At 40.4% G+C, this 17,364-nt stretch overlaps 1 protein-coding gene across 5 annotated transcripts in view; it reads right to left on the bottom strand.

Annotated features, from left to right (window-relative positions):
- IL13RA2 (interleukin 13 receptor subunit alpha 2) overlaps positions 1-17,364 on the bottom strand; it is a 72,579-nt gene that overhangs the window by 43,636 nt on the left and 11,579 nt on the right. Inside the window, exon 1 of one of the 5 annotated variants that reach the window (XM_045471416.1) lies at positions 4,475-4,536. The exons of the other annotated variants lie outside the window; for them this stretch is intronic. The gene's annotated coding sequence lies outside the window, so the exon portion shown is untranslated. Of the gene's footprint in view, positions 1-4,474; positions 4,537-17,364 lie in introns of those variants that run through there. 5 annotated transcript variants of the gene reach the window in all.

A 17,364-nucleotide genomic window follows, 5' to 3' on the forward strand; every position in this document is an offset into this window, starting at 1 on the left:
TACAAAGGTGAGTCAGACACTGTCACAGGTAGCTCAATGCTAGTTGGAGCTAGAGAAGCTAGAAACTACTGGATAATTACAGTACAGTGTGATAAGAACAGTATACTATGACAGAATCGACAATCACTGGCATCTAACGGAGCTCAGAGAACAACTCATTCTACCCGCTTTGTGATGAAAAGGGTATCGTCAGGTGGAAATGGTTTGGGAGGGGGGGGTCACTCTTGCTCCTGATGTCAAACTGTGGTATAATAAAAAAAATATTTGGTCTTTGTCTCCAGTTCCTGGCACTGAGCTCCTAAAACCCTTAGAAATTCCTGAGTGACAGAAGTGTCTTTTGGATTCATAATGAGCCCCTTTCCACTCTACCTGAGTTTATGCTGAGTCCCCAGATAGCTTCAGCTTGAGGGTCAGTTGCCAGAGGCATCAACCATGTGACTACAGGGTTGGAACTCTCAGTCCCACCCCCCTCCCAACGTTCTGGAAGGGGAGAGGAACTGGAAGTTGAGTTCAATCACCAATGGCAAATGAATGTAATCAGCTAGGATGGACCTAAGGTAGGCAAGCGCTATCCCTTGCCTCTCTAGCAGCAACATACGTATTATTTAATTTAATCCATTTATCCCCCTGAGGTAGCTAGAAGATACCATTTCAGCTTTGCAAATGGCTATCATTCAAGTTTCAATTGGTTACATTACTTTCCAGAAGTCAAAACTTCGAGAGAAATAAAATCTAGGTAGACCGGGCACCCAAGTCCGTGCCTTAGTTACGAAGCTTCCGTAAAAACCCCTAAACGACCAGGTGCACAGGCCTTCCAGGTTGGACAACACAGGGAGGTCCTAGGAAGGGGACATGCCTGGAGACAGAATGGAAGCTACTCAAGATGCATCACCCCTACACACACACACACACACACACACACACACACACACACCACTTGCCCTAAGCATCTTTTCCATTTGGTTGCACCTGAGTTGTATTCCTTATAATAAACCTGTAATAGTAAGCAGAGTATTTTCCTGAGTTCTGTGAATTGCTCTCGTGAATTATCAAACGGGAGAGGGGTCACGAGAACCCCTGAACTTATAACTGGTTAGTCAGAAGCACTAAGACTTTCCATCGGCATCCGAGGTGGGGACAGTCTTGTGGGACTGGGCCCTTATCCTATGGGGCCTTTGCTAACTCCGTGTATAATGTAGTAGAGTTGTGTAATCTCATTACATGTATAATGTCAGAAGTGAATTGAATGGTAGGATACCAGCTGGTGTCAGAGAATCTGAGACTGGATAATTGCTTGATATCAGAAAACACCCCCGACAAGTCAACCTTCTTTGTAACTGTTTCTTTATGCACCAACTAGCCCACCTATTTGGAAAGGCCTAGGCATGTCAGGAAACTTTATCAAGATAAAATCGTGCCCTACACTGTGGCCGAGATTGCAAATTTTTCTCACTATCCGTTCTCCTACCCTTCCTTTTCGTAACTGACACTCCTGAGTTTTAGCTGTGGACACAGCCTCCCCATCAAAGACTGTATGTCCCAGACTCCTTTGCGGTTTTGTAGGAAGATCTGACAGAAATGTGGACGATGATACGCAAGCAGCGGTCATATGTGCAACCTGTGGCTCACGGTTTGACAAGAAAACCTCTTGCCTTCTTCCTTCTCTCCCTTCATTCAACCGTATGTCACCACACAAAGTCAACATACTAGGAGACGGCAAAGCAACAAGGTAGAAGGATCCTGGGCCTTCGATTACCCGCAGCGGTGCTGCCTGACCTCCTTTGGTCTGTTGCTTGAGACACAATATTTTGAGGTCTCTTGCCTGTAGCAACTTACCTTGTATCTGAAATAATATAGAAATAAATCTTCATTAAAGTGCAAGTGAGGGGCGCCTGGGTGGCTCGGTCGGCCGAGCCTCCCTGTCTTGGTTTCCGCTCAGGTCATGATCTCGAGGTTCGTGAGTTCAAGGCCAGCATCGGGTTCCGCGCTGACAGTGTGCCCCTCCCCTGCTCATTATCTCTATCTCTCTCGAAATAAATAAATAAACTGAAAAATTTTAAAAACAAAAGTGCAAGTGATATCAATGTGTTATTCTTCCCAAAGCCATTTGCACATGGAGTCCAAAAACCCAAGAATGTATAAAGTCCAAAGGGAAAATATCCTAATGGTGTTTCAGACCCCGTGACAGGCCAGAGGTTTTGGGTTTGGGTTTTGGTTTGTTTTTCCTTCCCTCTGAATCTTAGCACAGCATACTTAGTATTTGTCCACTCTGTCATGCCTTTACGTTTGGCCCTGACTCTAAGCTCTCACATGTCTGTTTCTCTCCTTAGGATGTAATTTCCTTCAGAGTAGGAAGTGTGCCTTACTTGCCTCTATAAAACTAGTTCCTAGAATACAGCATATATTCAATAAACATGTATTGAATGCTACTAGCAAAGGTAACCAAAACAGCCATATTTCCTCCCTTGTTTTTTTTTTTTAATTCCTCCACATATAACTTTTATTCTAATAATGCAGAGAACTAAATGACCAAACTAATAATGACAGAACAAGCTGATACCGTTGGTTTAAATTTGTCAGGCTGTATGTTTCATGATTACCCATGTTTTTTAGTCAGCACGATGACCCCATTATGTATATGCTACCACTGATATTCTCATTTTATAGAAATGATAACTGAGGTTCAAAAAAGTAAAAACAAACAAACAAAACCTTTCTTAAGATCTCCCATTTAGGAAACAGCTGAAATAGGGATTTTAACCCAGGATTGCTTAACATTAAAAGACAGTTTCTGGGGTGCCTGGGTAGCTCAGTCGGTTGAGCGACCGACTTCAGCTCAGGTCATGATCTCGCGGTCCATGAGTTCGAGCCCCGTGTCGGGCTCTGTGCTGATGGCTCGGAGCCTGGAGCCTGCTTTGGATTCTGTGTCTCCCTCTCTCTCTGACCCTCCCCCACTCATGCTCTGTCTCTCTCTGTCTCAGAAATAAACATTATAAAATATTAAAAAAAAAAAAAAGACACTTTCTTAGCTACCATGTGATCTATCATACTATCCTCCAGAAATGGCCTGGTAATGTGTAGGGCGGCAAGGGGAAAAAATCAGCATGGGTTTTTTAAAGAATGAGTTACAGATAATTAAGCTAATCTAAATTACATGTTATGAGAGCCAAATCAATATAAATTATATCATGCTTGTAAAAAACGCTTACCTTGAAAATATGTTCCTGGGGAAATTTTTTGATCTGGTCTGAACCTTGGCACAGTTATCTAAAAACTGAAAAAGCTGCCTTGGAATGATCGCAGGAGGGTCTGCTATTTTGTGTAAATATTTCAGAGAACAATGGAAGAAAACAGCATTGCCAGAAAATAGACTTCACAAGGCCCGTTTGAATGTAGTACCTGTTATCAAGCATTTTGTTAATCAATCATATCTCTAAGTTCACTATTGTATAAGAATATGCAAAACCACATAGGGACGCCTGGGCGGCTCAGTCGGTTAAGCGTCCGACTCTTGGTTTGGGCTCAGGTCATGATCCCACGGTCTGTGGTTTTGAGCCTCACGTGGGGCTCTGTGCTGACAGAGCAGAGCCTGCTTAGGATTCTCTCTGTCTCCTCAATCCTCTCTCTCTGCCCCTCCCCTGTGCTCCCTTTCTCTCAAAATAAATAAGTAAACATTAAAAAAAAAACCCTATATAAAAGTAGAAATAGTTAAATGAAATAAAAATGTACCCGTTATGCAGATTCAACAACTATCAAACTAACATATTTTTTGATCATATCATGACAGTGGATATTCCTGTTCTCTGAGATCCATATGTTCACAGAAACTGAAACTAGTAATGCTGAAATAAATCTAAACACTCTAGTCTAGAGGCAGCTGGGTGACTCAGTTGGTTAAACGACCAACTTTAGCTCAGGTCATGATCTCATGGTTCGTGGGTTCGAGCTCCGCATCAGGCTCTGTGTTCAGAACTTGGAGCCCGCTTTGGATTCTGTATGTCTCTCTCTCTGTCTCTGCCCCTCACCTGCTTGTGCTCTGTGTCTCTCAAAATAAATAAATGTTAATAAATAATCATTAAAAATTAAAAAAAAAGAAACCTCTAGTCTAACACCCTCTTGTTATAGCCAAGAAAACCAAGGACCCGAATGAAGAGATGATCTAATCAAAGTCATTTATAAGCCTATATGAGTCAGTTTTCTCATCTACATTGCTCTTTAGTGTTAAACACTCTTCAATTTACTTGAATCCTTTGAAAACAATTAATGAAATATGATAAAAGCCTTTCTTCTATAAATCCCTTAGAACAGACTAGGCTATTCTCCAAATAGGAGTCTTTTCTACCTAAATTTTTTCCCAAGAATACAAGTTACAAAACAACTCTCCCCATTTATCCCCTTTAACATGTAAATGTATAATAAAATAAACAGTTCTTCAATAAAAAGAATCCAGAGAAACAATCATATAGAATTTTACCGTAACATCATGATCTTTCCCGACTTGTCTCCTGACAATGCTGAGACGGGAACAAACACATAATAAACTTGTTAATGAACTTTTAGCAGGAAACCAGGGTGTACACATGTGTGTCCTCAGATTGAGGCTTAATAAAATTAGGAAGTTAAGGCCCAGCTGGAGACTGGACAACCAGCAGAAAATTCCTAACAGCCAGGGCACATCATACTTTCAGGAAAAATAAAGATCAACAACACATATTAATTTTCTCAAGTTGTCACTCTGTTAGTGGCAGGCAGATGGGTTTTAAAACGCTTAAGCAGAGTAGTAAATAGGGTTTCCAAGCCATCTCATCTATTATTCTTTACATTTAATGAAGAAGAAAACCACAGATTTTATGCGTCGTATTCACCGCATATTAACATGTGACTTTAAAGGGGCTATATTGCCTAAAAACAGAACAGCTGGATCTTTTACACTAATACTGAGATGATTTTGTGAGTGATTTTATAGATTGGGAGGATATCTTCGAAGAAACGTTTTCTTTCTTTCCTCAGACGATGACCTACTTTTTCCCTAGGTTACTCACGGAATCAGTCAGCCAGTTATTAATCCAACAAATGGTTATTGAGTTTGTGCTAAGTAATGGGGACACAGCAATGAGTGAACAAATCCCTGCCCTCATTGAACTGCCATCCCGGTAATGGAGAGAGATCACAGACAAATAAACAAGCCAAAATATGTTAGATAATGATAGAAGCCATTTAAACAAGCAGGGTAGGATGCTAGATAGTGATGGGTAAAGTGAGGGAAAGACGCCCTTTTAGACAGGAAGATTAGGAAGTCCTCTATAGGAAGAACCTGAAGAAAAGGATGGGGGCGGGGAGGGGGGTCATGAACACAACTGAGAGCGTTTCAGGCAGACAGAACAGCTCGTGCAATGGCCCTGAAGAGGGGTTGTAACTGGTGGGTTGTTGCTAGGAGCCCTGTGTTGCTGGAGCACAGTGTGCAAGGAAGAAAGTTGGAGGAGAGGTCAGAGAGGTAAAGGGGACAGTTTGTGTGCCTCGAAGGCTACTTGAGACTATGGCTTTTGATCTGAGTGGGACGGGGAGCCCCTGGAAGGTTTTGACCAGGGAAATGTATACAATTCGTTATGTTTTAAAGATAACTCTGGCTGGGTAAATAATCAAATGCATGAGTACAAAAAGGTAGCAGGGAGATGACTTGGGAAGCTCTTGCAATTAATTAGCCAAGAGATGGTGGCAGCATGTGCTATGACGGTGAGAAGTGCCATATTCTAAATATATTGTGAAAGGAGGAATGGTATGGGAATAAAGAATTCAGTTTTGGACATGACAAGCTTGAGCTGCTCATTCAACTTCCAAATCGAGACACAGAATAGACAGTTGGATACCTGAGTCTGGAACTTAGGGGAGAGTTTAGTACTAAAGATAAAATTGGAGAGTGAATGGTATACACATGGTATTTAAATCCCTGAGACTGAATGAGATTGCCTGGTGATCATTTGTTTGAGTTGTGTAACGGGTTAAGGCATAGGTAGTTCTAACACTCAAAAATTAGGAATTCTAGAGAATTACCACGCCATTAAAGAAAAATGAGCATGTACTGATGGAGACAATTAGCAAATATCACTAAATCACATGTTTGTTGGTTTTTGCCTTTTTGTCCTTCATCCTCCATTGCAAAAGTGCATTATCTTACATGGTAACCTGTCAGAACTCATTGAGGCTCATTCTTTTAACCAATTCTAGGCTGTTTTAAATAGTCAAAGTTTCAGCAAGGCTAACGCTACATTCTGAAAGTCACATAGTCTTTTCTTCACTTTGTAAAATTCATCCTTACAAAAGCTCTTCTACTTTTCTAGAACGTTTCATTGCCTGGCTCTACATTAAAACATGAAACTTTCTTACTTCTAGACAACACACTTCATTCCTTTTCAAAGGCATTTGAAGACCAATTTAAAAATGTGCTCACGTGGGGCGCCTGGGTGGCGCAGTCGGTTGAGCGTCCGACTTCAGCCAGGTCACGATCTCGCGGTCCGTGAGTTCGAGCCCCGCGTCGGGCTCTGGGCTGATGGCTCAGAGCCTGGAGCCTGTTTCCGATTCTGTGTCTCCCTCTCTCTCTGCCCCTCCCCCGTTCATGCTCTGTCTCTCTCTGTCCCAAAAATAAATAAACGTTGAAAAAAAAATTTTTTAAAAAAAAAAATAAAAAAAAAAAAAAAATGTGCTCACGTGACAACTAGAAGACAATAACTGAATACTTCTCTGAAGACGAAGCTGTTTAAAGACGCATGATTTCAGTACTCAAATGACACCTTTAAAAAAATCCCCCAAACTCAGCAAAGTGCACGCATTAAATGTGCGCAGTTCTTTGTATATCAACGATACCTCATTGAGCTATTGAAAATATTTTTTTGTTGTTCAGTAGGCTCTTTGTTTTGTCAATGGTTTCCTTTGCTGTGCAAAAGGTCTTTATTTTGCTGTAGTCCCAACCGTTTATATCTGACAAGGGGTTAATATCCAAAATATATAAAGAACTTATACAACTCAACACCCACCCCCAAACAAATGATTCAATTAAAATGGGCAGAATACCTGAATAGACACTTTTCCAAAGAGGACATACAGAGGTCTGACACACACATGAAAAAATGCTCAACACCACTCACCATCAAGGAAACACAAGTCAAAACCACAAATGAGATATCACCTCATACTTGAAAGAATGCTCAAAACCAAAAAGACAGGAAATATCAAGAATTGGCAAGGATGTGGAGGAAAAGGAATGCTCATGCACTGTTGGTTGGAATGTGAATTCGTGCCACTGTGGAAAACAGTACGGAGGTTCTTTGCAAAATTAGAAATAGAAATACCTTATCATCCAATAATTCTGTTACTCGGTATTTACCCAAAGAAAACAAAAACATTAATTCAAAAAGGTATGTGCACTCCTATATTCATTGCAACATTATTTACAACAGTCAAGATGTGGAAGCAACCTAAGCGTCTTTCGATAGATGAATGGATAAAGAAGACGCGAGATCTTGCCATTTGCAGCAACATGGATGGATCTTAAGGGTAGTCCGCTAGGTAAAATAAGTCAGACTAAGAAAGACAAATACCATATGATGTCACTCATATGTGGAATCTAAAAACCAACACAAATGAATACACAAACAAAAGGTAGACTCAGACTCCTAAATACAGAGAAGAAACTGATGGTTGCCAGAGGGAAGGGGAATAGAGAATGGTCAAAGTGGGTGAAGGAGAGGGGGGGATACGGTCTTCCAGTCATGGAATGAATAAGTCATGGGAATAAAGGGTACAGCATAGGGAATATAGTCAATGATATTGCAATAGCGTTGTACGGGGACAGATGATAGCTACACTTGTGAGCGTAGCATAAAGTATGAAGTTGCTGAGTCACTATGTTGTACACCCGAAACTAACGTGACATTGTGTGTCGACTATATTGAAATAGAAAAGAAATTTGGAACACCTGGCTGGTTCAGTTGGTAGAGCATGCCCCTCTTGCTCTCAGAGTTGTGAGTTCGAGCCCCGAGTCGGACAGAGAGATTACTTGAAAAAAAAAAAAGAAAAGAAAAAAGAAATTTGAATAACTAAATATTTTTTTAAATCCTTCCTCTTTCTTGTATCACCAAATTGTTGCACTGATTTCCTGTTACTGCTAGTTTTGGCTGATCTTTTTGGTACATTCCCCATTACTTGTTGTGTGCGGTGTTTAAATGTGGAGAGCCAAGTTACATACCATTTTCCTTGGTTCTGAGCTGCTTTCTAGCATACACATATGACACATATTTAGAAGATAAAGAGGAACTATGAGAAATGCACATATACATACTGAATTGATCATACTAGTTCCATATCTCCATATCGTGTCTAAGAGCATTAAATCTGGAGTCAGATTGCCTGGGTTTGAATCTCTGCATCATTTACCAGCTGTGTGACCCTGGAAAATGTACTAAACATCTTTATGCCTTAGTTTCCTCATCTTCAAAATGGGGATAGTAATAGGGCTTATTACATCATAGGATTGTATGTAGTGAGAGAATTAAACGAATTTATAGGTATAAAGCACTTACTATGTGCCTGGCACACAGTAGGCCTATGTATGGATTAGGTGACGGCAAGTGTTGATCAGAAGACTAAAGCTCCGCCTGTCCATTTACTTGCCAATATTTCCCCTTGCCACCTACTGGGTTTATTAAGTCCCAATATTAGCATCACTCCTTTGTGACAGGCTCCCAAAGCAGGAATTGTTTTCTCTAAAAAACCCATTGGTATTTACATAAAGTATTCAACAGGTCTGTGTGGGAAAGCAGTGTTAGTCTTTCACAACTGTACTGCATGACTAATTCTTATCTTGAGTATTTTGCAAAGTACAAAGAGTAGGACTGATAAACTTTAACGATGTATAAGGAACGAGTACGTGAAAATGTGGATGCACGCATAAATGAAGCAAAAAATTCTAGAAGAGGGAGGGTAAACATAATGAAAAAGTTTCAAACAGGAAGGAAATGGGAAAGAAAAATTGCTAAACCACCAAAGATCTCATTCACTACCTGGCAACTGTTCCTAAGTCTCCTGCGTTTTGTTTTGTTTTTTTTTTAAAGGAACTATTATCTGTATAGCTTAACAGAAATCCCTTAGGTTCTACTGTTGATACAAAAGAGCACCCCCCCCCCACCCTTGGAAAACATGAAGCACAGAGCATCTCAAGATACAATATCCACAAATAATTGCAAATCCCCAACCATGAAATAACAATGACCAGATCCCTTCCCTGTTTTTTACCAATTCCGTATGCCAGATGGGTTATAAAATCTCAGGGACTCAGATGATAGAATAAAGGGTTGTAAGGCAGCCAACGTAGAAAAGCTGTTCTTTTCTCTTCTTCCTAAGGGTTGGAAAACTTAAATTAGGGGAAAGGGGTCATGGAAATATCTTACAAATCTTTCAAGTAAAATTGGTCACATATGTAAATTTCATTTGTGATATCTGTAGGTATTTATAAAGACTTAAATAGCCATTGCACCTTTTAATAATTACTAAAGTGTCATTTTTTTTTTCCTGAATAACTTCAGTGGTGAGGTAGCCACGCGAATCTTCAGAAGCCTTTACACAGTCCTCACTCAAGCCCAAAAGGCAGGTAAGCACTGCAAAGGATACAGGTGGGTATATAACACCTGCCTCTGGGAAGTACAAGAAAACGAGAGAAAATAAAGGACAGCTCCGGGACAGTATGGAATCAAGGGCTAAATTACTGAGGATGGATTCTAAGGGCATTCAGAAGAGGCAGAGAAAGGCTGAGTACAAACTACTCTCCTGAGCTCCACACCATTATATCAAATTCATATTAGAAATGTTCCCCTGGATATTTCACAAGTGAGTCAAGCTCAACATGTCCAAGTCTGAATTCATCATCTTCCTCGCCCACCCAGAACTGGTTTTCTTCCTCTGCTCCAGATTTCAGAGAACGGCACTGCCATCCAGTTGCTCAAGCCAGATAAGATAATCCTAGTCCTCTCCCTTCATTTCATCCACCACAATCAAGCCAACGCCAAATTGTGCCAATAGGAATTCCCAACGACTTCTCAGATCTGTCCATAGCCATCTATTCCCACCACCACTGCCCTAGCTGAACATGTCATTATCTTCTTCATGATGCCTCTAAACTGGGCTTCCTGCCTCCATGCTGAGCCTCCCTCCAACCCATTCTTCACTTAGCAGTCACAAGATCCAAATACAAATTGGCCTGGGTTAGTCTTCCACTTGCAACATATTCTACTGTCTCTCCAACGTCAATGCTACAGGGCCATGGTATACAAGGCACCTCATGGTTTAACCTCTGCTTATCTTCTCAACTTGGATCCTTTCACCTCTCGGGAAAACCATACCACGCATTTGGCATTTCCACAATGACACCATTAATTTCTTATGCTTCGTTGCCTTTGAACTGGGAGCTCCCTCAAAATGTAGTAAGACAAGCGTGTTGGCAAGAAATTCAGCTAGGGAATACTTTCAATAATCCAAAGAGAAGATAACGAGATCTTCCCATGTATCATTCCTAACTGCATTCAGACATCATCCCGTGACTGAAACACATAGCCTGAGTTTCCACAGATGCATATGGAAAAATTCTTGCTGCTATCATAGAATTAAGTAGAACGCATCACGATTGTCTCTTTATCTCTCTACTTCCCTGAGCTAGAGAGTTAGCTTCTTGAGGAAATGAAATCTATTCTTTACCTCTGAGTCCTTGGAGTCTAACATACAGTGCCTATCTAGTTGGGGCCAGAGATGGGTCAGAGGGAGGAAAACTATGAGGGAGGACTTGAGTTGTCTGGGAAAGCAAAACTTGACATGGGTCCAGCAAACGTGGCTTTCCTTTAGGACAAAGTGGCTTACGTACACATTTGGGCTGCTTTTTCCTTCATTTAATGGATCAGTGATATTGGCATTCCACATTGCCATGAGTCTTTTATGCTGCCACCTTGCTTGACAATTCATACTGGCTGTGTCATACAAATACTTAATGACACAGACAGACTCTAATTCCAAGCTACATAGATACTACTTAATGTGGACACCTTAGAAAAAAAAAATCCAATAGCTATGAAAATGCTATTATCACATAAGGTTTAGTAGGACTTGTTGTGACCAATACGTGCCACGCTTAATTTCTTAACGAGCCACGTTTAATTTCTTCACTATTGTCTCTGATATTTAATATGAGGAAAACTCCCATAATAACAACCATTTGTATTTCCATACATGGTAAATTAGTACCTCTGCATTCTCCTCATCCTTTATTCTGGAAGAGTCCAAAAAGAAAAACATCATCTCTAAAATCACAACACGTATCTTCTGCATGAGCCTCCCTCTACCAGAGTATGCTTCCTGTGTCCCTTCTCTTTAAAGAACATACTCTTTTGGGAGGAGGAAAATGACAGCAGAGCAGGAGGACCCTAGGCTTACCTCATCCCATGAATACAGCTAGATAACTATCAAATAATTCCAAATACCCCAGAAATCAACCTGAAGACTGACAGAACAAACTCTACAACCAAAGGGAGAGAAGAGGCCACGTCAAAGACGGTAGGAAAGGCAAAGATGCAGTTTAGGGGGAAAATGGATCCTGGCTGCTATGGAGGGAAGGGGGCCGTGGTTGCAGAGAAGAGTGAGAGACAGAGAGAGACAGAGAGAGAGGAGCACACAGGGAATGCTCAAGAAGAATGTTTCTACATAGCTATTGGCTTGAAAAACGATAGGGGTTAAATTTCATGAGTTCTTGCAACCAGTGAGGCATAAAGCCTACAGTTTTTTTTTTAATTTTTTTTTTAATGTTTATTTATTTTTGAGACAGAGAGAGACAGAGCATGAGCAGGGGAGGGGCAGAGGGAGAGAGGGAGACACAGAAACCAAAGCAGGCTCCAGGCTCTGAGCTGTCAGCACAGAGCCTGACGCGGGACTCGAACTCACAGACCGTGAGATCATGACCTGAGCCCAAGTCGGATGCTCAACCGACTGAGCCACCCAGGTGCCCCAAGCCTACAGTTTTAAAGGACAGCAGGGTGGGCTAGGATAGAGCCCGGAAGGCACTGGGCTGCTCTTGGAGAGAAGGCAGGCAAACAACCTGGAAGCATACGGTGTGGAAGCAGTGATCTGAGGAGTGTCTGGGGCACACAGTGGGGAGATTATTTGCTCTTCTCTGAGCATATCCCTGACAGACAGCATTCACAATGACACTACTCCAGGAACAGAGGAGTTGGCCGGTGCCATTTCCCTCCTCCGCCCCTAAACATAAACACAGAACCACCTGTGGGAAGGAGCACAGCACAGACACTCGCTGCCTAACTTGCTTACACTAAGCCCCACCCCCTTGCACTCCGGGGGAACTGCCTTTTTTCAGTCACACTTGCCTCAGTCCCAGCAGGGCAAGACCCCTCACTGAGAAGACCGGCACAAACCCCAGCCCACGCTGCATTTCCCCACCAGAGAGATTTGCAGGGCCTCAGTTCCAGTGGAGGTGGTGACAGGTCTCTTCCAAAGCAGACCAGATCATATCTAGGTTAAACTCATCACATGCAGGCCAGGGAGCAAACACCGCCCACCCAGGCAAGGAGAGTCTCTTCAGACAACTGACCTAAAGGGTATAGCAGCCAGAACACAACAGCAGAGTTCACACAGACACACGGGAGACAATCCCTGAAGCACCAGGCCCTGGGCACTACATGACCTCTTCTCCATAAGGCCATTGCTTTCAGGAAGAGGAGACATACAGGGCTTTTCTAACACCGAGAAACAGGCAGAGACTTAGACAAAAAGAGAAGACCAAGAAATTTATCCCAAATGAAAGAACAAAATAAGGTCACAGCCACAGACCTAAGTGAAATAGGGGCTCTGTGCTAACTTCAGGGGCTCTGCTTCGGGCTCTGTGCTGATCGTGCAGAGCCTGTGTGGGATTCTGTCTCTCTGTCTCTATACCCCTCGTGGGATTCTCTCTCTCTCCTTCTCTCTCTGCCTCTCACTCACTTGCATTTGCTCTCTCTCTCTCTCTCTCTCTCTCTCTCTCTGTCTCTCTGTCTCTCTCTCAAATAAAGAAAGAAAGAAAGAATCAGAGACGAAGAGTGCAATAAATGAGAACAATAAATGAGAACAGGTTTGATGCAATGAAGAGCAGGCTGGAAGAAGAAAAGGAATGAATTAATGACCTAGATGACAAAGTAATGGAAAGCAATGAAGATGAACAAAAGAGAAAAATAAAAGAATTGGGCAAAATGAGAACAGACTTAGGGAATTCAGTGACTCCACCAAACATAAAAACATTCGTATATAGGAGTCCCAGAAGAAGAAAAGAGAGAAAAGGCAGGAGGACAAAACCCATAAGGCTAGCAGCACATTTCTTACCAGAAACTTTCCAAGCAAGAAGGGAGTGGCAGGATATATTCAAAGCGCTGAATGGAAAAATCTACAGCCAAGAATACTCTATCCAGCAAAGCTATCATTCAGAAGGAGAGATAGTTTCCTGGACAAACAAAAACTAAAGGAGCTCTCCACCACTAAACCAGCCCCGAAAGAAATATTCAAGGGGACTCACTGAGTGGAAAAGAGAGAACAAAAGTAAATGTATAAAGGCAGGAAACAAAAAAGCAGTAAAAATTAATGTTTCTGTAAAAACTTCAGTCAAGGAACTCACAGAAAAGGATACAAAATATAAGAACATATATCTAAAATGTGGGGAGGAGAGGAGTAAAGAATGGTTCAAGTGTAAAGACCATCAACTTAATATAGACTGCTATATGCAGAACAGGTTACATACAAACCTAATGGTAACCATGTATCAAAAACCACTAACAAACATGCAAAGAATAAAGAGAAAGAAATCCAAATATATCACTAAAGAATATCAGCAAAACATGAAAGAAAGACAAGAAAAGATTAAAGTTCCAGAAACAACCAAAAGACCAGTAATAAAATGGCAATAATACATGCATATCAATAATTACTATGAACATAAATGGACTAAATGCTCCAAGCAAAAGACAGAGAGCATCAGAATGGATTTAAAAAAAAAAAAAAAAAAAAAAAAAAACAAGACCCATCTATATGCTGCCTAAAAAGAATCATTTTAGAACTACAGATATCTGCAGATTGAAAGTGAGGGGATGGAAAAACATTTATCATGCAAATGGATACCAAAAGAAAGCAGGAGTAGCAATACCTACATCAGACAAACTAGATGTAAAAACAAACACTGTAACAAGACACAAAGAAGGGCACTATATAATAAAAAAAGGGGACAATCCACCAAGAAGATACAACAATTGTAAATATTTATGCACCCAACATGAAGGCACTCAAATACTAAAGCAATACCAAACATAAAGGAATTAATTAATAATAATGCAATAATAGTATTGGACTTTAACATCCCCACTTACATCAAAGGACAGATCATCTAAACAGAAAATCAACAAGGAAGCAATGGCTTGAAATGACACACTGGACCAGATGGACTTAACAGATACATTCAGAACATTCCATCCAAAAACAGGAGAATATACATTCTTTTCAAGTGCACATGGAACATTCTTCAGAACAGATCACACATTAGGCCACAAAGCAGGCCTCAACAAATACAAGAAGGAGACCGTAATTGACTCAATCAGTACAGCATGTGACTTGTCACCTTGATATCATGACTTTAAGCCCCAGGTAGGGTGCAGAGCTTACTTTAAAAAAAAAAATACAAGAATATTGAAGTCATATCATGCAACTTTTCTAACCACAAAGCTATGAAACTAGAAATCAACCACAAGAAAAAAAATCTGGAAAGACCACAGATGCATGCAATTTAAATAACATGCTACTACACAATGAAGGGTCAACCAGGAAATCAAAGAAGAAATTTATAAAATACATGGAAACGAATGAAGACGAAAATACAACCATCCAAAACCTTTGGGATGCAGCCGAAACGGTCACAAGAGGGAAGTATGTAGGTCACAATTAGGCAATACAGGCCTACCTCAAGAAGCAAGAGAAATCACAAATAAACACCCTAACCTTACACCTACAGGAGCTAGAAAAAAGAACAACCAACAGAGCCTAAAGCCAGCAAAAGGAAGGAAATAATAAACATTAGAGCAGACACAAATGGTATAGAAACTAAAACAAAACAAACAAACAAAAACAATAAGAATAAACAATAGAATAGATCAATGAAACCAGGAGCTGGTCCTTTGAAAGAATTAATAAAATTGAGAAACCTCTAGCCAGACTTATCAAAAAGGGAAAATACCCAAATAAATAAAATCACAAATGAGAGAGGAGAAATAACAACCAACACCACAGAAATACAAACTGCTATAAGAGAATATTATGAAAAAAATATATACCAACAAACTGGACAACCTGGAAGAAATGGATAAATTCCTAAACACCTATAAATTACCAAAACTGAAACAGGGAAAAATAGAAAACATGAACAGACTGATAACCAGCAAAGAAATTGAATCAGTAATCAAAAAACTCTCAACAAACAGAAGACCAGAGGAGATGGCTTCATGGGTAAATTCTACCAAACTTTTAAAGAAGAGTTAATACTTCCCAAACTATTCCAAAAAATAGAAATGGAAGGAAAACCTCCAAGTCCATTCTATGAGGTCAGCATGACCCTAATACCAAAACCAGATAAAAAACAACACAAAAAAAGGGTACAGGCCAATATCTCTGATGAATCTAGATGCAAACATCTTCAACAAAATACTATCAAACTAAATCTAATAATACGTTAAAAAATCATTCACCAAGCTCAAGTACGATTAATTCCTGGTTTACAAGGATGGTTTGATACTCATAAATCAATCAGGGTCATGCATCACATTAATAAAAAAAGGATAAGAACCATATGATCATCTCAGTAGACGCAGAAAAAGCATTTGGCAAAGTATAACATCCATTCATGATAAAAACCCTTGACAAAGTAGAACATCCATTCATGATAAAAACCCTCAACAAAGTTTAGAGGGAACATACTTTAACATAATAAAGGCCATCTAGGAAAAACTCACAGGTAATATCATTCTCAATGGGGGAAAACTAAGAGCTTTTCCTCTACAGTCAGGAACAAGACAGGGGTGTCCACTTTCACCACATTTATTGAACACAGTACCGGAAGGTCTGGCCACAGCAATCAGACAACAAAAAGAAATAAAAGGCATCCAAATTGGGAAGGAAGAAATAAAACTTTATTTGCAGATGCCACGATACTCTATATAGAAAACACAAAAACTATTAGAACAGAGGTGCCTGGGTGGCTCAGTCAGTTGAGCATCTGACTTTGGCCCAGGTCACAATCTTGCAGTCTGTGAGCTCGAGCCCTGCATCGGACTCTGTGCTGACAGCTCAGAGCCGGGAGTCTGCTTTGGATTCTGTGTCTCCCTCCCTCTCTGTCCCTGTCCCACTCACACTCTCTCCTCTCTCTCTCTCAAAAATAAATAAACGTTAAAAAAACCAAAAAGGAACTACTAGAACTGATACCCAAATTCAGTAAAGTCACAGGATACAAAATCAACATACAGAAATCAGTTGCATTTCTATATACCAATAATGAAGCAGCAGAAGGAGAAATTAAGGAATCAATCCTGTTTACAACTGCGCCAAAAATAATAAGGTACCTAGGAATAAACCTAATCAAAGAGGTGAAAAACCTATACACAGAAAACTATAAAAACGAAGATGACACAAAGAAATGGAAAGATATTCCATGCTCATGGATTCGAAGAACAAATATTGTTAACATGTCTGTACTACCCAAAGCAAAGTACACATTTAATGCAATACCCACCAAAACACCACTGACATTCTTCAGAGATGGAACAATTCTAAAATTTGTATGGAACCACTAAAGACCGCAAATAGCCAAAGCAATCTTGAAAAAGAAAAGCAATGCTGGAGGCATCGCAATTTTGGACTTCAAGTTATATTACAAAGCTGTAGTAATTAAAACAGTACGGTACTGGTACAAAAATAGACACATTGATCAAGGGAACAGAACAGAAAACCCAGAAATGACCCCAAAATTATGTGGCCTATTGATCTTTAACCAAGCAGGAAGGAATACCCAGTGGGAAAAAGACTGTATCTTCAACAAATGGTGTTGGAAAAATGGGTCAGCCACAGTGAACAAAACAATAAACAAAACTAAAAGGCAACCTACAGAATGGGAGAAGATATTTGCAAATGACACATCTGATAAAGGGTTAGGATCCCAAATACATAAAGAACTTATCAAACTCAACGCTCAAAAAATAAATAATCCAAGTTAAAAATGGGCAGAAGACACAAATAGACATTTTTCCAAAG

This window comes from Leopardus geoffroyi, chromosome X (genome assembly GCF_018350155.1).
Source record: "Leopardus geoffroyi isolate Oge1 chromosome X, O.geoffroyi_Oge1_pat1.0, whole genome shotgun sequence".
Classification (NCBI taxonomy): domain Eukaryota; kingdom Metazoa; phylum Chordata; class Mammalia; order Carnivora; family Felidae; genus Leopardus; species Leopardus geoffroyi.